The sequence below is a fragment of the Onychomys torridus genome, chromosome 11 (genome assembly GCF_903995425.1).
Source record: "Onychomys torridus chromosome 11, mOncTor1.1, whole genome shotgun sequence".
Taxonomy (NCBI): domain Eukaryota; kingdom Metazoa; phylum Chordata; class Mammalia; order Rodentia; family Cricetidae; genus Onychomys; species Onychomys torridus.
This window is the reverse complement of record NC_050453.1, coordinates 34,082,970-34,105,102: the sequence shown is the minus strand read 5'-3', so window position 1 is coordinate 34,105,102 and position 22,133 is coordinate 34,082,970. Positions and strand designations below refer to the sequence as shown.

General features: G+C 38.3%; 1 protein-coding gene across 1 annotated transcript in view; it reads right to left on the bottom strand.

Annotated features, from left to right (window-relative positions):
- Positions 1-22,133, bottom strand: part of Rabgap1l (RAB GTPase activating protein 1 like) — a 560,245-nt gene that overhangs the window by 185,105 nt on the left and 353,007 nt on the right. The window lies entirely within an intron of this gene.

Below are 22,133 nucleotides of genomic sequence, written 5' to 3'. Positions count from 1 at the left end.
TACACAACAAGATCCCATTTCTAAAGAAATCTACAGGAAACTAACACAAGTTAAGCTTAATAAAATACAGACTTAAATGAAAAACTGGAATGTGTACATAGTTTTCCTAGTGCTATAGATGGAACACAAACCTTCACATTAGGCAAGTGCTTTAGAGTGTTAATAAACTGTAACAGCTTGAAGATGCTGAAATACTGAGAGGCTAACAGTGAGATGGAAAGGGCACACAGTGAAAGTAATGCAACACAATTTCAAGCCAGCAGTTAAATTTCATGAAACTAATAGAAATTTTAGAGAAAATGAGTCATTAATATTTTTACCTTAAAAATTCTGTTGAAAACTTTGATCATCATGTGTTACCAAATTTTAAAGCAAATACATTTTACTTGGTTCCTGGGGAATCACATCCCTTACCAGGAGAGCCAAACACATACATGCTTTTCAACTAGTAACACACACTTCAATGTGAAGTTTTAATGAAACAAAAATTATTTATGCATAAAAAAGAAATGGCTAACAGTATTCTGATGAGCAGCTGGCTTTCCTGGAGGAAAAACATCTAAATTGGCAAAATTCTTATCGCTACAGGTTTACATGTTCTAGTCGGGCAAAATCATAATAAACACAGTGATGTAAGACCATGCTTTTCAAATTTGTGCCCATCTATACACATAGCATGGATATCTGAAATCTGTAACCTCTGGCTAGTGAAGCATAATAATTACCTACTCCACTTTCAGATGGCCAAAACAAACATGACCTTGTGGATGTTTTCTGTTAAACAGTAAAATTTAAGGGGCAAACATGACTTCTGGTTCCATGAAGCGTGGGTGGTCATTTGATATCTTCTGGATATAGTTCAACTTACTCACACTGATACCATAAAATGAAAGAAGAGGTCGTTCTTTTATAGGAACTGGCAAGAGGACAGCATCCATGGAAAAGGAGAGGTTAATTAAATCACTCATACTGAAAGTTCTTTTCGAAGAAATGTTGTTCTCACATCAAGAAATTATACTGGAAATCACAGGTCTGCCTTCTAGAGCATGGAGAAGATGTTCCTTTTTAAGAAAGAAAGAATTAGTTCAGTTAGTCTGAGATCTACAAAACATTTGTGTGTGTGTGTGTGTGTGTGTGTGTGTGTGTGTGTGTGTGTTAGTGTTACTGGAGACTGAACTCATGACTTTTTGCATGCCAGATAGACACTCTACCTCTGAGATAACCTCATTTCTGAATTTTTGAATTAAGAAAACTTAAAAAAGTTAGAAACATCACTAGAGATCAAGCTAAAGATCTCTTTCTATCATATTAATAGGAATTTGAGATATATAATTCCACATTGTTTATTTCCAGCATAAATATGTTCTTCCTACAAACTTTTCCACTCAGCTTTAACATATACTTCTACTTTTCTAGATGTTCTACCAAAAACAACCCACACTCATTCATCAATAAATCTTGGGAGCTCCATTTAACTGAATATATTGCATATTCAACTACTTATCATCTCTAACTTTGCAATCTATGCAAGACACAATCATGTGTGTCTGTGTTTGAGATGACTGTACATGCCATGTGTGCATAGGTGCCTATGGCTATGCACGTATGTGCACAAGTCTGAGGGGGATATGGTGTTCTGCTCTGTAGTACTCTGCTTTATTCCTTGAGACTGGGTTCTTACTGAACCCGGACCTGGGCTGGTGGCCAGCAAACCTAGAGATCCTCCTGACTCCACTCCCCACAGTGCTAGAGTTACAGATGCACACAGCCATGGCGAGCTGTGGGGCGTTTACCCACCATCCCCACAGTTCCCTGGAGTTTTCTTGAGTGTGAGCAGCAGGAAATATTAGATAGAAAGATTTATAGTGCGGAGATAAACAGAAAATAAAGGATAGCCTTGAGAGGGCCTGGAACCTATTCCAACGAGCCTTGACTGTCTCTGTCCCAGGGTATTTATAGAGACACCAAGGGATGGAGCAAAAGACCTCCTCCCAGCACAGCCAAGTGCAGACCATCTCAAACACCTGCACTCAGGTCCACGGTCCTAATCATCCTCTCTATGCAGATCTGCTGAGTAAAGCCATGAGGAACCTGAATACAGGCTCCGACAGCGAGCTTTTTACATGAATGCTGGGATCAAAAATCAGATGTTCCCACTTGTGCAGGAAGTACTCATACCCACTGATGCATTTCTCCAGCCCCCACCATCACTTCTTGACCTTGGTTGACACAAAAGGCCCCCTATCCTCCTTGTTTCTGTCCTTGGAACTGCACATTCATTAGCCGTACTACAGTACCGGGAATAGTCTGGGTAGCCCCTTAAAAAAAAACAAAACCAAACAAACAAACAAACAAAAAACTGTACACAGTGGCAAGTACCTGTAGTCCCAGCTACAGTACAAGGAGGAAAGCAGTGTAAACTGAGAACAGCACTGGTAAGAACAGAGAAGGGTCAGCCTGTACACTCTTGCTCAGGGAGGCTGCAACACAGACTGCACAGGAGGGACCAGGCTGTTGAGGAAGGTGCTCCACTGCTCCTTGGGTCCTGACAATTTTCCTTATCTTGGTCCCAGTTTATATTTGTTCTAGAGTTGACTGGGCAATGGCACAGACATTTTCTTCAGAAGTTACTCTTACTTACTTCTTGTCTTTCTTATCTCCTTTGGGAAAGAAGAGGTAGTTAGGAGGTGGGCTAAGGAACCTGGCTTCCTACTTCTGAATCAATTTTTCATTTCCTTCTCACTATAGGACTTAAGCTCCTCACACTTCCGGTTCCTCATAAGTGCAGCTATCTAACATGGCCATTGTGAGGACTTCATGGGTAACTAGATACAAAGCATACAGAACACTGTCTGACACACAAGTAAGCACATGTCCTAGCAATCATTGTGTCCAAGTTCCCGAAGGTGAACTCAGAATTTTCATGTGGAATTTCAGCTATCCAAGGACCCAAGGAATCTACTATGTATTTTGATGAAAGTTGATCTGCATATTTCTTCTTTAACTCTTTGAGAACAATTATTCCCTTTTCCCAGGTAATCAATATAATCTTGTCTGTAACTTAGTGTTACAAGGAATACCTTAGAGCAGAGCTGAGTTTGTAAAGGGTTTGCCTAGCATGCACAAAGCCTGAGTTCAGTCCCCAGAGTCACTCACCAGGCATGGTGAGGCATGTACTCCTGACACTTAGGAGGTGGAGCAGGAGGGCCACATGTCAGCCATTCTCAGCTATGCAGTGAGTTTGGTGCCAATCTGGGCAACATGAGACCCTTTTTCCAAAAACTAACAAGCTTGGATCACCAGCACCTTAGAAGAAACAAGTCAAAGGATAAAACATTTAAAAATGAATAGAGATAAGAGTTCATAGCTTTTCCTCCTAGGAAAGATGAAAGCTGATGAATGCTGTCCTTGTTTATTCCTTCATTTCTAGCTGGTAACAGAAATGATTCCCATGGTCTAGCTGCACTTTACAACAGCAGATGTCTCTCTGTTCCTAAGCTAGGCAGGCTTATGGGACAAGTATCCATTTGAGCCTTCAGATGTCAAATCCTAACTACAAGAAACAGATATTGATTCTAAGCAGAGTTTGAGGAGAGCAGCCAGACACCCAAAAGCTGCCCAGTGTCTGTGTTTTCAGCTTTACTGAGTGGGCTGGCCTCACATCTAATGCTCCTGTCCCTTTTTCTAGAGTGTAAATTTACTTCCTTTTGTTCTGGTTTCAGGAAATGAAGAACATCTGGTCACAAATTTTACATTATCCAGGATGCTTTTGACCATATCCTTGCTTGGGTTAAATATTCTTAATTCCTTCAATTTGTCCTCATACATATTAATTATCAATTGTTTTCTTGATCACCTGTGAATTCTCCTCAAAACCATTGTAATCCCACGGCAGTGAATAAATGATCACTTTTTTAAACTAGGGGAATTCTGTAGTGTAAGTGGGCATGGTGCAGACTGCTACTGAAGAACTTTGTACCGACTGTTGCTTTCAGCTTCACAGAAGCCATGGTTCTTACAATACCAAGTCTGGGAAACAGATAGAAAGAGCAATAGTAATAAAATCTGTAGTAAATTGTCATTCTTTCCCATGAAATATTTACAAGTTACAGTGCAAAGCCAGTCTGGTCTACAGAGTGAGATCCAGGACAGGCTACAAAACTACACAGAGAAACCCTGTCTTGACAAACTTGAAAAAAGCCAAAGTTAACAGTGCTGGGGGGCTGACAGTGCTTATATACCAATAACTGGGTCTTACATGCAGTTTTCTTTACAACATCCTTTAGCAATGTTGCTGGAAATTAACACTGTTTCCAAGAGAAAAATACTCCTGCTGAGAATAAAATCCGTGCTGGTAGTAAAGTCCAAGAAGTTGTTGTGGAATGCAGTTCCAGTGACTGCATGACGTCACTTGCCTGGAGCAGAAGGCCAGGATCTGGACTAGTTGGTTCTCGCTCACTTCCTCAGAAGCCTGTGTGCTGGGAGAGCTTGTGATCCCAAAGCAGCAAGCTCTGATTCTCTACTTCCCTCCCTCCCTCATTTTTTTTAACACAGACCTGGCTAACTTGAACCCATTTACAGTGTGACCCACCCACCTCTGCCTCCCAAATGCTATGACTATAAGTGTGTTCCACCTCACTTGACTCAAATCTGATTCATAAATAATGGGTGTTTTTGAAATAATGTAAAAAGGAAATTCACAGAAAAGAAAGTTTTACTAAAATAACAAATTTTGTGAAAGAGAAGCACTGTTTTAGGCATACGACAAATATTACCCCATCTGATCCTTACAGAGACCCTGCTTTTCTTTTCTTTCTTTTTCTTTTCTTTTACTTTTTGTTTTTTGTTTTGTTTTTGGAGACAGAATTTCTCTGTGCCTTTAATCCAAACACTCTGGAGGCAGATCCAGGCATATCTCTGTGAGTTTGAGGCCAGTCTGGTCTACAGAGTGAGATCCAGGACAGCCAGGGCTACGCAGAGAAACCCTGTCTCAAAAAACAAAACAAAATAATAACAATAATAATGATAATTTATTTATTTAGGGTATATGTAGGTGCTCATGTAGCCATGGAAATACAAGTGTGGAGGTCAGAAAACAGGCAGTGGGAGTCAGTTCTTTCCTTCTACCATTTGGGTCCCTGGGTATTCCCTCAGATCATCAGGTTTGGCAGCAGGAACCTTTACCTACTGAGCCATCTTGCCAGTCACATGTCTGCCTTTTCTTTTTTCTTTTTTCTTTTTTCTTTCTTTCTTTCTTTCTTTCTTCCCTCCTTCCTTCCTTCCTTCCTTCCTTCCTTCCTTCCTTCCTTTTTTTTCTTTCTTTTTTGGTTTTTTGAGACAGGGCTTCTCTGTGTAGTTTTGGAGCCTGTCCTGGGTCTTGCTCTGTAGACCAGGCTGGCCTCAAACTCATAGAGATTCACCTGGCTCTGCACCCCGAGTGCTGGGATTACAGGTGTGCACCACCACCGCCCGGCTGCCTTTTCGATTTAATCTATTTTTGCACTTTCATAGATATCATATAGCTATCCTAAATAGTGGTTCAAAATATAACCTACTTTCCACAAACAGCAGATGTCACTACTCATCAGTGAAGAAATGGGAAAACGTGATAAAAGCTAAGCAGTCAAAATATGTATATTTTAGAAGATGACTCATTTTTTCAAAAAACATATATCATCATTCATACCCAATTAGAAACTATAACATGAACATACTGTCATATTAAAATTCATTTGTTTATCTTGTGTAAAAAAAGAGCTAGCTCTATAATAACAACAGATAATTTAAAAGATCTCTTCTTGGTAATTCTCTAAAAATGAAGACATAAGTTACTTTTGATTAATTATTGATGAGAGATTACATGAGGACACAAGAAACAGCCAATAAGATTTCCCTTTAACTAGAAAATTCTGGTGAAAACTCATTTGCAAGAAGAAATTTTTCAATAAAGGTATGTAGATGTAATTTGAACAGTTTTATTAAATAAGAAACACAGAGCCAAATGCAGAGTTAAAAGCCCAGAGATCAGAGAGCAGTAGTCAAAAGCTGAGACCACATTCTTACCACCTGCTGCTGCTGCCGTCCTTCCCCACAAATAAAATATCACCATAGAGCTATTCACTCAAACATCCTAAGAAAGTACAGTCTGGCAAAGATAACTAGAAGAACAAATATTTAAAGAGAAAACTCAAACAAGTTAATTACTGTACAAATGCAAATTAACCATAAAACAATTGGAATGTGATAAAAAATTCAACAATCAAAGACGCCAATAAACAAAGATAATTCATGGTACTGTCCACTACAAGTCATGAGGAATTACATTTTTATTGTCACCTCATTGTAACTCCTTGATTCCAGAAGCTCCCCCAAACTATCACAGGATTCTAGAGGCATGCTAAATCAAACACTGTTGAGTGTGAGCCCCTCTACATGGCCCAGTAAGCCAGCAGACACTGTGTCAAAGGCTATTTCATTCCTGGAAACATAAAATGCTGCACCATTTTCCTTCCAAAACACAAAGGTACATCATAAATTCAACTTCTAGAGAAGTTATAAATTAAAGCTTCAGAGATTAAAATGAAAATTAAAGTAAAATGGGGGAAGATTATACATTTTGGCTGTATCAAATTTTAGCTCTGAACTCCACTAAATCCTTCTTCGCAAATGGAAAACTTAGTGGAAATAAAAAATGGAAACAGTGTTTCAGAAAATAAATAACAACAATAAGCAAGTCTCACAAAAATTTTCATTGCACTATCCCAAGCTGTTATACATGGAGACGTAACGTTTTTTCCACTGTCCTATACAAGTATTTTTTCTATGTAAAAGCCAGCAGAAAAAAATTATATAAAGGAAGGGTGTCATGAAACCCAGACTGGTCTGAAACTTGCTATATAGCTGAGGCTGGACTTGGACTATTGATCTTGCCTCTGCCTTCCAGGTGCTGGGATGAAAGATTTCCCCTAGTGCTGAACCCAAATCTGGAAAGCCTTTGTCAAGCTGTTTCCAAGCAACAGTAGATTACCCACCTATGCAGGGACCTAGACAGAAACAGTATTTCTCTCCTTTTCTTTTCTTCCTCTTTCAACATCTAAACTTCTCCTGAATTTCATACATGAGTATTGTATTTCCATCATTGCCATCCCGTCTTTCTCACATCCAGCTCCTCCTATGCCCCTAATCTCTCACAAGTTTGACTTGTCATTTTTTTCTATATATCATGTCATTTAGATAGCTACCATGTTTGTTTTATTATCTGCCATGTTAATTTTAAATTAAAGACTCAGCCCATATACTTCATTAAGCACAACTACAAATCTATTTTTAAAAAAAGAAGTTAAGCTTTTAAGCTTAACTTACCACCATTTTAAACTAATTACCACCATCAGCTCTTCCCAAACAGTAGTGTCTCCCTGGTCTCATTATCCCATTAATTGAATTCACTATAGCCACATTCATCTCAGAACCATTAAAACCACACCTTGCAACTACTTGGACATTTAAGATCTTCCATGGAGGAGGAGTGGACAATGAGATGGCTTAGTGAGTAAGAGTGATTGGCAAACAATCTTGGTAATCTGAGTTTGATCCTCAGACCCATATAGAGGTGAAAGGAAAAACAGACTCCTGTAAATCGTTCTTACCACGACACACGTTCCTTACATGTGCCCATACCTTCTCACACACACACACACACACACACACACACACACACACACACACAGAGAGAGAGGGGGGGGGTGGAGAGAGAGGGAAATTTTGAAGAGATTTTCAATGAAGTTGAGATGAACCCCATAGATTCAGGGAAGCATTGCAATAGTTCCTACTTACCTCTGGCCTACTCTCTCTCTCTCTGTTCTAAAGTTCCTACTTTAAGAGACTTACACCCAAGACTTCAGTGTGCACCTCCAACACCCTTCGGTGGAATTTCTCCTACTCATCCCTCAGATCTCAGCTCCAATTACTTCTTACTTAAGCCATTCTTGAACCTCTAGTCTAAAATAAGTTTCCTTATTATAAAAATTTTAGGCAATTTGAACTTTTCCTTCATAGCACTTTCTATAATTGCACACCTTTTTTTTTTTTATTTATTATCTATATGTCTATTAGTCAGTTTGTGCCATGGATGTAAGAATATTACCTATTTTATTAGCCACAGTATCTCTTAAGATTATCTCAATATCAGCATATAGTGTATCCAATATTAATTTAATTCTTTTCTGGTATCCTAGATGCTGAATTGATGAACTATTGGGTATTTTCTGGAGACAAAGACCAAGTCTTACTTCAAGCTACTTTGGGTTTTCCTGGTGCCCTACTCCTTGCTGTGAGTCTTAGCCTGTCTCATATTGGTATCCTAAATTAAACAGTTTTAAACTCATCATCAGTTTTCACTCCTTTCAATGTCTTGAAACCTTCAGAGATTCTAATATGAAGATTTAGCAACCTAACCTTTAAAAGTCATGTTACCACGATGAATATAACACGCAAATGTTTTCTATGAATTATTTTCACCAAGTTTAAGAAACCACATGAGAGAACTAGCCAGAAAATCTAGTCTGCAAACTCTGCATATATTACATAACATGTTTCTTCCCCCACAATTCTGCAGAAATAAACTCCTGCTAGACAATTCGGTATTATGTAACATGCTCTGGAATGTACACTTAATACAGAAGATAAAAGAAATACCTCCTATTGATGGAGACACGCTCTACAGGTGAAGGCACTTGCTGCTGCTCAAGCACCTGCCTCAGTTCAAGCACACAGTGGAAGGAGAGAACTGACTACCAAATGTTGTCCTCTGACCTCCTCACATCTACCTTGGCACATGCGCCCTCCTCAAAAGTAAATGTATATTTTTTAAAACACACAAAAGCTAAAGGACAAATTCATAAAAGCAAGGAATAAATCTTTTCAACATTCATTGTTTTGTTTTTGTGACACAAACTCACTATGTAGCCCAAAATAGTCTTGAACTAGCTTTGTAGCTCAAGGAAGCCTTAAATTTACCATCCTCCTGCCTCAGCCCCAGTGCTGAGATTAACATGCTCAGTTCAGCATTTGTTCTTAAGATATACATGGTAGTTGATTCTACACCACCTCAATTTTGGCTGTCTCAGATACCTTTACAGAACCATCAGTGTCTCCCTGTGATTGCCACAATTTAAATTTTCAATGGCTTCCCACTCATGTAACTGTAGTTCCCAAACTGGGCTTTCAAAACCCTCAGGTAGAGAATGCTAGGTGTGAGGAGAGGAAGCCAAGGCTAAGATGCTACATCTCTTTTGAAGACAACTTTTACTGGAACATGTGAACTCGTGACTAAACAACACAAAGACAGCTATGGCTCTCCTGGGCATCAAAATGTAAGCATGCAGGTCTTCAAGAACAGAGTGATCTGCAGTTCAGCAGTTCTGAGTTCGGGGCCATTGTTTTTCAGATACATCATACACACTCAATAGCTGTGTCAGAGGATTTTATTCATGCGTCATGTAGTGACAGTCTCGGTCAGCAACACCGAGACTCAATAGCATAAAGTCTTCAGTATGGATCACAGGTTGCTAGTTCTTGGGGTCTTATCCCCAATGCATCACTATTTTCAAATACTGAAACACAGGTAACTGCCAATGTTTAATTATTTTAGACTTATAAAACAGCAAATCCCCAGGCAGGCATGGTAATATACAGCCATAACCCATAATTCAGGAATGGGAGAGAAAAGAAGTGTGAGTTTGAGGCCAGGCTGAGCTAGATATCAAGTCCCAGGCCAACCTAATCTACATCATGACATTTTTCCTCAAAACGCCCAAATCATCCCAGAATCCATGCAAACTCCTATAGTCCAGTATAGTATCTATTTATTTATAGCTGGCCACTCCAACCTAAGTCCTTCTAAAAATGTCTATTAATTCTATTAATTCTGTGTCTCCACCACTAAGTAATGTTACTGGCCTAAAATAGAGCACACAAAATAATGCCGGAGCGTTGAGCCTGCTCCAATGTACTCAAAAGATGAAAGAGCATCCAAAGTCTCAAAATTTGACAGAAAGAAGACTGAAACAGATTCCTGTGCTTTAGAGCCAGGCACAGAGGATCCCATTCGATACAAAGCAGCATGGATAGAAGCTCATAGCAAACGGAGAAGTGACCCGAACAATGCCAACATCAAAAGATATGCTGGGAAAGTGGGGACATCCAACCCCTAGACAAGAACTATAGGCTGCTGAGAGAGGGACAATTAGTCTCTCCTAGGGATGAGCCCTAGATTGGTTATCCCTCACAAAGTGGTCAGCCCTGAAAATCATGGACACACGCACAACCCCAAAAAATCCAAAAAACAACAAAAAAACAGACTTAGCAAGTTTTATTTACAATTTGTACATATACAAGTATATATGTAACAATAATAATCAAAGAAAGGGACGTCATCAATTTGAGAGGGCATGAGGGGGGAAAGGAAGGGAGAAATGATAATTATATTTTAAGTAAAAATGTATATTTTAAGAAAGGGAGAAGAGGTAGTCCCATTCTAATCCAAGACCCAAACTGAACAGAACACTTGTCTTATATGAGTGCATTTATATTTAACAAAACCATTCTAATATATCGAAGTGGAAAACCTTTTAAGCTTGGTTATCTATTTTGTTGTCAACAAAGAAATAGACTTAATCAAAGTAAGAGGGAATAGTATTAATCATACAGGCTTATTGTATATCAAACTGTATTACTCTTTAAAATTTTTTACATGCTCACTTTGGAAGCACATATACTAAAAACTTTTTACATTCATTCATTCATGTGTTTTTGGAAGGGAGGGGTACCACAGCTCATGTGAGACAGTCAAAGGACAACCTGCATAAGTAGATTCTCTCCTATCATGTGGATCCTAAGGATCAACCTGAGGTCATCAGGCTTGGTGGCAAATGCCTTTACGTACTTAGCCATCTCATCACTGGCCCTACTTCTTTTGAAAATGGTTATTTGTGAAGCCAGGTATGGTGGCTCACTCCCGTAATACCAGCAACTTGGTACACAGAACCTGGAGGGAGTATCACTGCAAGTTCAAGGCCAGTCTGGTCATAAGATACTAACCTAAAGAAAGATATCTGAAATTAGGGTTTTTTAAAAAACTTGTGTTAATTTGGGAAAAGAGCAGTTTTAGACTTTCAAAGGAGATGTTTTAATTAATATTAATAGGACACGATGAAAGACTATAAACTATTTTTTAACTCAATGGAAGTGGATATTTGAATAAGCCCCCAAATACTTTGTAATGAGAAACTGCAGGCCCACCTTCATTCGGGTTGGAAACTGCTAACTCTAAAAGGTTTCCATTTGTTCCAAAACCTCATGCCTGTTTCCAATCACACTTGTTCCCAGATTGGTGTGAAACAAATCAGATCCAGATACACTTGCTGAGGAAGTCCTGCTGTTAAAATGCGTGTCTGTTCTCTGTCAACTTGGCTTTTGTTGATATGCTCATAGTAACATCTGACCAAAAAAAGCATTGAAAAAAAGTCAGCACACTATGATTTTTACCCAACAATCAACACTAAAAATGTGACAACCAAAGAACCCCTGCTAGATATTCCTGTAACATTTCCATTTCTCTGAATTCATTACCTTCAACTATCATCTTAATTCTTAGAATGTGACACATTAATGAATTCAAAGAATTGAAAAGAGTACAGTTTCTTGCCTCTCCTCCATGAGGAGGACGACACCTGTATAGCTTAGCAACTACCCTGCTTCTCCATCTTACTCTTCACTTTCCTCCACAGAGAGGATCACATCCATACAGCTCAGTAACTCCTGTGTGGAACAGAACATTTTACCCCAATTATTCTTGGCACTGGTTGCATTTGACAGAAATTATGCCAAAGCATGGATTCATTAGTTCAAATACAGTTCAATGGTTCAATGTGTGCACACATATAGCTGCTAATTCTTACTTCTTCAAACTTTAGTAACTGAACAAATGAGGGTTTTATGAAACAGGTACTCTAGGACTGCATTTTGAAAGACTCTTTCCTGTCAGACAGGTTTCTTGAGAATCTAGGAAGCAATTTCAGAGCCCTAGGGGCCTCACACATACTAGGCAGGAACTCTACCCACCACACAATACATTTCCAGCTTATTTATTGATCTTTCTTTCCTTTGCTACTACTATAGGTGTCTTTTTTTAAAGTTATGTTTGAGTGTTTTTGCCTGCATGAATATCTGTGCACCATGTGCTTGCCTGGTGCCCACAGAGGCCAGAAGAGGGTGCCAGATGGCTAGGAAATGAGTTACAGACTGTTGTGATCTACCATGCTGGTGCTGGGGATTGAGCCCAGGTCATCTGGAAGAGCAACAAGTGCTAGGCCATCTCTCTAGCCACCATGAATATCTTATAAATGAACTCATTAGCTCACCCACAGCTATTAAGATTTATAATAGATTTATCTTTTACATTTACATCTCTGCTCACTCTATTTTGAATTCATTCATGTATATACTATGAGGTACAGGTGCAATTTTACTCATTTATATGTCAATATCCAGTTATCCAGCAATCTTTCTTTGAGACTAATATTTTCTTATTTAATTGCCTTTGCACCTTGGTTTAAAATCAACTGCCCTCAACTACATGAGTTTATTTCTAACCTTTCAATTCCTCATCTCAGTAATATATAGTTATATGTCTATGTTATTAGCTCACAAGTTGTTGTTTATTGTTTTTCTTATCTGCTTTTTGTTTTTGAGATAGGATATTTCTATATAGCCCAGGTTAGACTCAAACTAGAGGTCATCTTGCCTCAGTTCCCATGTACTACCACATCTGGCCATCTCATAGTTTTCATTTTTGTAGCTTTCTAGTAAGTTTTGAGATTGCTCTCTGCCCCAAATTATTCTGATGAAAACTGTCTATGGACTATGCTTGGAAAAATGCCATCTGATGCTTTCAAGTGTAATTACACTCTTCCAGCAGAGTCTTGTTTCTGTAATCATCAGAAATGCAGCTTTTGCAATATGGACTTCTAAAACACAAACATAGCAATTTATCATGATTAAGTCATCTCCTCATTTCCAAATCTCCCTCCACGAAATTATATGCCCTTGTTCTCTCTAAGTCAAAGGCTAGACTCTGCAGGCTTTAGCTGAATTTGGACTGATGATGTATTCTCTTTGGTCAAATAATATGAGCTTGAGCTACAGTTCCAGGTGTTCTGCATTGTTCTGTACCTAGCCTACTTTATTCTCTTTCCATTATTTGAATTGTCCTTGTCTGATCTAAAATCATTAATATAGTCCTATTAAAGACAAATGGGAAACAGTGCTAATTTCTTATTTTGTTGTAAGCAAGTACCAATTATTACAATGATGTTATCAAAATGATTAAGTTCAAAGACCCTTCCTGAACTGAAGAATATTTAATGGATATGTACCTACTTGGTGTAATTCTACAGCTTACAAGATTCAAGTAAATGGGTGAAACTCCACTTGGCTCAAAGTATTATCTGGTATCAAATCTACTGGAGATTTCAAAGCTGAAGATAATAAAGTAGGTAAAATATAATTTAAGTTTGTGGGTAAACTTCAAATAAAATTCTGAATTATCTTTACAAAGATATTTAAAAGTGGTTTGCAAGTGTTGGAGAAAAATACCTAGATAAAAATGTTCCTCTTCATGACATTAAAAGTCACTTTAAATACTTGCATGAAGAAAGCTTCAGAGATTCAAAGTCACTATGAGGAAGGTGCCACCCCTGCCTGAGGGGTCTGTCATCTGCCCACTGTGTTGTAGCTGTGGCTACAGTTTCAGCACGGCTCTTTCTTTTGCTGTTCCGACTCCCCACATAGGGTTTCAGGAGATGGCTCTGCATCTCCACTCTCCTCACACTAAGCCTGATCTACCTGAAGAAATGTTTGATTCTCAGTAAAATTGTGTATGAAGATATATATGTTACCAAGGGTCTCAAAAATGGATGATGTAATGAGATGTTAAGAGCAAAAAGAAAGTCAACTGTAACATCAGATAAGTCAGGACAGAGTTTTTTCCTTTCTTTATCAATCTGTTCTTGAAGAATTAAAGTTCCTCCTTCTCTCCCTTTAGGACTAGACACTCCCTAATGAGGATAAAAGAAGTCTTTACAAAATAGCTCCAAGCACAGATTCTCGAAACAGAGCTGTCACCTTGGCAATTAAGAATGTCTTTTTGACTTGTTTATGGTATATCCTAAGACCAATGCAAAAGCTTTCCTTTGATCTGCTTTATTCCAGTTAGAAATGAACACTTTCCAGTATAAAATTAAGTCAAACCTCAAAACTGAAAAGCAGACTGAAAACCTCAGAAAAGGAAGACCAAAGAAGAAAATAATAAAAACAGAAGGGAGAAAGAAGATACTGAGGAAGGACAAGAGACAGAGGCTCTACACAGAAGCACCTCAAGTACTAAGAAAGGAGTGGGTGAGTGGAGTCTAGTGTGCCCAAGAGCAACATGTAGAGAAGTCCCATCCCAATGATCCCCACCCTAGAGGGGTTCCTGCAGACTCTAATGTGTAAGTAGAGCTCAGAGAACAGTCATTCCCTTCATCTTTAAGACTCAATAGTATGACTAATCAACTACCAATGGGGACTATGCCGTTGCTTTCAGGCTTGGACTGTATCTGACATTAAGATATCACAAAAACTGCATTTCTAAAATTTCCATGTAATTCACTACCAGATATAAACATAACGAAAGTATGATTAAGAGGGGTGGGGGAAGATCAAGAGCAAGAGTTAGCACAACACTGGATAGGTAAGCAGGCAGAGTAACCTGAGGTTCCAAAGGTTGTTTTTCAGATCCCTGAAAACTTAAGTGTATTTCAATGCTAACTCACTTAAATATGTTCAATAACATTAGTTTCAGCTCATTGTAATTTATTTAATTTTTCAAATTGAAAACTGTTGGATAAAATGTATTTTGGTTCTATTTAGTAAGAAAAGAAAGGGCTCAAAAACTACAGGTTTAAATACTATCAGGGTTCTACCATTCATCTTTTTCATAGTTAGTTTTGTTACTACTAAGAAACAATATCTTTTTTTGTATTTTTTTGTTTGGGCATTTTTTTTATTATTATATTTGTGTTTTAATTTTACACATCAGCCATGGGTTCCCCTGTCCTCCCCCTTCCTGTCCCCACCCCCATCTTCCCCCCATCTCCTCCCCTCTATTCCCATCTCCTCCAGGGCCAAGACTCCTACTGGCAATGGTCGAGAGAAAGCCTGATCTGACCTAGTCTGGTGATCAGATGGCCAAACATCCTACCAGTCAAGCTGGAACTCTCATTCAATGACTGATGGAAGCGGATGGAGAGATCCTCAGCCAGGCCCCAGGTGGAGCTCCAGGTGTCCAATAAACAATATCTTAAGAAGATGTTGCAGGGTAAAAGGTATTTGGAAGCTGGGCCTGGTGGTGCACTCCTATAATTAATCACCACTACTCAGAAGTCTGAAGCAGGAGGACCACAATTTCAAGGCCTACCTGAGCTAAAGAATGAGTCAAGGCTAGCCTGTGTCAGTTAGCAACACCCTGTCTTAAAAGTAGAAGTAAAATGAAAGTTAGTTACACCCCAATTTAGCTCAGTAGTAGCATGCTTGTTTAACATGCTCAAGGCGAGGCTCAATCCCTAGCCTCTCCACTCAAAAACAACTGGTACATTAAGAAGGCACTAATTTTTCTTTGTATTAAGAATTCTTATGAACAAAATAGAAACTTGTATATTTGTTAACAAACAAATTAAAATCCCTGTCTAAAGTAGTATGTACCTACTTCACTGGGATACTAGAGGAACAACTAGACATGCTTTAAGTAACTGCACTTCCAAATGCTTTATGTGTCTTGGATAAGAAACAATCAGATAGCTTAAGGAACAACAACCAGACTATGGCATGTCCCAAGCTCCAATTCTTAGGTCAAGGAAGTACTGCACAAACAGAAAATTGTTTTACTCAATTATGTAAGAATTTTCCTGCATTAGTCCTCAGAAATGAAGAGCAAAATGGGTTACACTACTAGGACATGGACAAGAGGTAAAATGTCAAGTGGACATCTAAAACATCAGCGCTTTTGAAAATCTGGTGAGACAATCTAAAACACAGGAGGCCAGAGGTCTTATTATGCCTCTTCTGCCCAATACAATGGCAACCTTAGTACAGGCAGCTGGATAACTAGCTGACAGCATGTTAGTAATGGTATATATATATATGCAGCTATAATTAAGAGGCCCTAGACAATAAAAAAGATCAAATCTTTACTTGATTAAAATGTCAAACAGTGCAGCCCCAAAAGTGATTTATCATGGAGAAGTCCTGCCAGAGCAATGAGATACATCTGTGATATGAAATTAATAGCACTGCAAAATGAGATATCACTGGACTGTGAATTGATAAGACCTCAACCTTAGTAGGAGAGTAAATAGTGAATCATTTTAATAACTTATTTACTTTTGTCTTAAGAAAGAAGAAAAGAACCTGTTTATTTCTGTGGAGCTAAAGGACAAAAATAATCAGAATTTCTTTAAAAATTTTTAAATGCAAAAATCTATTTCTAAATTGGCCAAGTAGATAAGGGATGTATAAGATAGTACTGTATGTGGAGAAGAACAAGGTATGCAGTTTTTAGGAGGGTGTGTCATCCACAAACACACTCCAATAAAGCCTAACTGCTAACATAACTGTTGTTCTTTAAGACTTAAAAAGAAGAGTCCAGGAATTTATCAGCTAAACTTGGCTATGTATAAAACAGGACAATAAATGCAAGTAGCTCCTCTCACACACAGTCTCATTTAGAAATAAATATACCTTGTTGCTACTACATGACAATATAACTAATCTATAAGTAAGAGGCTATTACTACTAACAACTACACTGGAAATCTTTCAGTAAGAACTAGTTAAAAAGTATTTTTACAACCCAACTTCCTGAGAATGGGAAGCACTCAAATACTCCACACAGCTTTGTAGGAAGTCATTAAAATGACTAGTACAGGTCAAGCTTGCATGTTGTCTTTATTAAAAATGCTACCTATAAATGGAATGACTTAGAATACAGTAAACAGTTTAACTCTAAGGATAAAACTATAATTGTAAAGATTAAATCCTGTTTTGTAATTGTTCCATTCCCTATATAAAATATGGCTTGTCTTTGTGATGCAAGAGAATTTTACTTAATAAATATATTTATCAAATACCACTTTCTAAAATAATCAATACTAGGAATTTTGCTTTATGAGCTATATAACACTAGAAATGGTTTCCTCTGTCAAATCCAAAATATCCCTTCTCAGGAACTTTGCCTTCACATACAGCTCCTGGAAGGAGGGTTAAAGGTCATGTGACTTGCCTAATTCAATTCCCTACACATAATACTGAATCACAGATGGGCAACTGGCCTAAGGTGACCCATATCTGTGACTTACGACTATTCTGGCATATCCAAAGACATGTCAGGTCAGTCAGGTTCAGTCTTAGAAATTTTATCTAAAAGATACATAAGGAGATTGTTAAGGGTAACCCAATGTACTGGAGGTGAAATGCCATTCATACCTTCTGATATGTGAGACATTCAAAAATTAGAACTACAAATGGGAAGGACAGAAGACAAGAACATCTGATTTAGAGCATGGTCACCTGTAGTTACTTGGATGCCTGCCCTTGCTGGGAACTACATTTTCTCTATGTTCACAATAAATCTTCACTGTACTTGAGTTACTGTCTAGGTTTCTGTTTCACAGAAATCTTAACTGAAATGGAAGGAATTCCTAAGGTCTTAAATTAGTTTCTCTTGTAAGACTGGAGGTAAGTTATTTTTCAGCCTGTAGAATTTAAATGAAGGTGATAAAAACACTTTTGTCCACTATTTCTTCTTCCCTATTTTCCTCCAACAGATGTTTATATGTGTATGTCAAGTTAGATATAAGGTATTCAGTAGTACACATACACAAAAACTACTCTACTTTTTGAGCATTTGTAACCTAGCAGGGGAAATAGGCATTTGGAAAGCAACACAGGGTAGGTGAACAGCTGCTAACCACAAAGGTATTATAAAAAGTTGAAAAAAAAATTGGTGGCCAAGGAGCTGGGCATAGTAACACATGCCTTTAATCCCAGCACTCAGGAGGTGGAGGCAGATGGATCTCTGAGTTCCAGGTCAGACAGAGACTCTGTCTCAAAACAAACAAAAATTGTGAGCACTTATTGAAAGTTTCTTAAAGGAAGGAGCACTTCCCTGTAGACAGGAAGCAGTGTGGCTAAGGAAGGAGTGAGGACAGTGACAGAGGCACAAGAAAAAACCTTGAAAGCTACACAAGGTAGAAGAGGCAGGCAGTCTTGAAGTGCAGTAGGAAAGATCGACTCGTATGCTGTTGGGAGGCAAGGGAAAGACAGCCACCAGCCAGTGAAAATGTGTCATGGAGTGAGAAACAGTTGAAGGGGTTTCAGCACGAAAGCAACACAACCTGAGGATGTTTTGTAAAGTTTTCCTGGCTTCCCCAAAGCATGATGGTATTAAAAATCAAAAAAACAAAACAAACAAACAAACAAACAAAAAAAACCAAAAAAAACCAACCCAGGACAGGTGGGAAGGACATTTAGGAAGTTACTGAACAGAAGATGACTTAGAGGAAGAAGGAAGGTTTAAGATCAACTGAGGTAGATAAATTGATATCCACTGATAAACCAATGAGTGTAACATTGTTTCCAGATATATTCAGTTATACATTGTTCTGATTCATAGACATGTGATAAAGTACTGGCATGTGGAAAATGATTAACATTTAGCTCTGTATAATGGCTCCTTTGAGGGAGACCTATGTATGGTCAGAAAGAAATACCTATAAAGCTTCTAAATTTATTCATCTCTTAGCTAGACACACAGTTACATAAGAGTTCAGTGTATATTTTAATACCTTTTCATGTTTCAAATATTTAATCATAACTTTAAAGGAATATGCTTACTTTATTCAATCCATGTGTACCTACTTTAATCATGATGAGTTTTTTTTTTTTCATTTTTGCAACAACAACAAAAAAATACTACAGAGTAACTATTTATTCCAGGTAGAAACTAGGAGATTTTTATGAGAACAACAAAAATAATCTGGCACATTATAACTTAAATCTTATTCTAAGCATGACCACTAATACACAACCAACACTGAATTACTGAACACATCCAAAGTATTCTGGCTCTTCAAAATAATATGATGCAGATTTCACCAAGGCAAAATAACATTCCTTCATCAGCAATGAATGTGCAGCTTTATGTAAAGTACCAAATACTTATTCTTGTATTGTTCAACTTTCATAATTTTCCACTCTATATTTTCAATTTAATGATACTAATATTGACCTTAACTATCCTCAGGAGTATCAACACCAGTTTCTACAATAATCAGCAGAAAGACATTATAATCTGAGCACTGTCAGAATTGAGCATGTAACAGTAACATTCCCTAATCATTCCAAAAGGTCACAGCAACATTCCCTACTAATGCTTCCAAGATGCTCCTGGAGGAACAGAAGTGATAAACTCAGCCACTCTTCCCTTTCACAACATTAAAAGAATAACTTGCCCTAAGCTATCCATCAGCACATCCTATTGCCTCTACCTTTGAAATGTGTCCCATACAACCAATTCTCACCACCTCCACTGCCACTTCTGGGGTACAATCAACCATCATCTTCTACCCTGATGCCTGCCTCTGCCTTCTAACTAGTCTCCCATTGTCCCCCGAATGCACCACACTGTTTCCAATACTGTAACATAAATGATTCAGGACAGAATGTGTAACAGTACATGCAGCTCTGCTGTATTTCTGTCCTCCCTTTATTTTTCTCACCAATATACAGAATGGTCTACTTAGTTATCCGCTTATTGCCTGAGTACTACAAGGACAAAAACATCATGAAGACAATAGCTTTGTCTATTTTTTTTTCTTTACTTGTTGTGGGATCACGCTGTGAACCCCCGAGTTTACATTTGCATTAATTAAATAAAAATCAACCTTGAGTCAGGAGGAGGAGCCAGAAACTAGTTGACAGAAAGTAATTTTAGAGTCAGAGGGAATCTGGAAGATGGATAGAGAGATGCACAAGAAGTAGTAGTGAGGGAATTTGAGTGTGGTGGTCATTTTTTGGTTTGGCAGAGCAGAAGAACATTCTCTTGCTCTCTTTCTGAGATGCTAGCAAAGAGGGAAGGTCAGCTAGTTGCTCCTCAACCTCTCTGAGCTTGTAGGTTTTCACCTCAGCCACTGACTCCTGTGTCTTATTGATAAATAGAACAATAGAGATTTAGTTAAAACTACATTTGGTGGCAGTGGCAGGAGGTGGATCTGGCAGGACATAAAAGTCAGGCCACTACCTCAGAATTGGGCCAGTAACTGCAGAGCTGCAATTACTGGCTAAAATAGCAGTAGATTCAGGTGCAGCCACTGTGTCAATGGAATAACATTTGCTGTTACATGTCCAAATGTAACAGTGTCAGGCATTTAGATTTAAATTTATTCCTAGTGATTTATTTAATTTAATAAATGTCCATTAAGTCACAAAATGCATAGACACTGATTCTTCCATTTTGACTTGTGATTTCTGCTCCCCTCTCTAATGTCAAAAGTAATGAAAACACAAAGGAGTAAGTTACCTGATTTGAGAATCAAGATCCTTGCATATGGGGAGGAGTTAGGTGAGGCCCAGTAATGGGATCACATTTACTTTTACATAACACTTGTTAATTAATACACATTCAATGGGAGTGTGTTATTTCCACACATGTGCATAGTACACACTGGTCATATCTAATCACCCTTCTTTACCCTGCCTCCCACATATCTGGTACCTTTTCCAGTCACTAGTCACTACTATTCTACTCATAGGTCTTGTTATTTTTTTTTTAAAGTTTCCACATGTGAAAGAGCACACAGTATTTGTCTATGTCTGGCCTATTTGGTTAACATGATGACTTCTACTTCCATCCATTCTGCTGCAAATGGTAGGATTTCTTTATTTTTTTAAGGTTGAATAATGCATTGTTATGTGTACACTCTATTTCACTTACCAATTTATTTGACGGACATGTTGGTGATCCTGTATCTTAGCTACTGTAAATATGTCTGCAATAACAATGTGCAAACAGGTATCTCTTTAGTGTGCTTATTTCATTCCACTGAATATATGTCAAGGAGAATAGCTGAGCCATGTGGAAGTTCTACTTTTAGATTCTTAGAAAAGCTTCATATTCTTTTTTTGTTTGTTTGTTTGTTTTTTGTTTGTTTTTTGTTTTGTTTTTTTTTTTTGTTTTTCGAGACAGGGTTTCTCTGTGTAGCTTTGGGCCTTTCCTGGATCTCGCTCTGTAGACCAGGTTGGCCTCGAACTCACAGAGATCCTCCTGGCTCTGCCTCCCGAGTGCTGGGATTAAAGGCGTGCGCTATCACCGCCCGGCCATATTCTTCTTCATATTGTCTTAATTACTGTTCTGTTGCTGACCAACTCATAAAAGAAAGCATTTAGGGGAACTTGCTTACAGTTTTTTTTGGTTTTTAAAAATGCATTTATTTTTATTTTATGTGCATTGGTATTTTGCCATGGGTAATGGGTTCCCTGGAACCAGAGTTACAGACAGTTGTGAACTACCATGTGGGTGCTAGAAATTGACCCTGGGTCCTCTGGAAGAATAGTCAGTGCTCTTAACCACTGAGCCATCTCTCCTGCCCTTGCTTACAGGTTTTTAAAGGGCTAGTCCACTCTCATCATGGTGGGAAACATACAGGCATGGCACTGGGCACGTAGCTGAGAGCTTTACATCCTGATTCTCAGGCAGCAGGCAGAGACAGAGATATAAACTGGGCCTAGAATGGGCATTTGAACCACAAAGCCCACCCCCGGCAACATACCTCCTCCAACAAGGCCACACCTCCTAATCATTCCAAATAATTCATCAACTGGGGACTAAGCATGCAAATATGTAAGCTTATTTTGGGCATTCTTGTTCAAACCACCATAATTACATCCGGACCAATGATGTACACAAGTTATTTTTCCTCTATATTCTACATTGTTTCTTATAACATTCCTTCTAAATAAAGTGAGATAGTATTATTTTTGGCA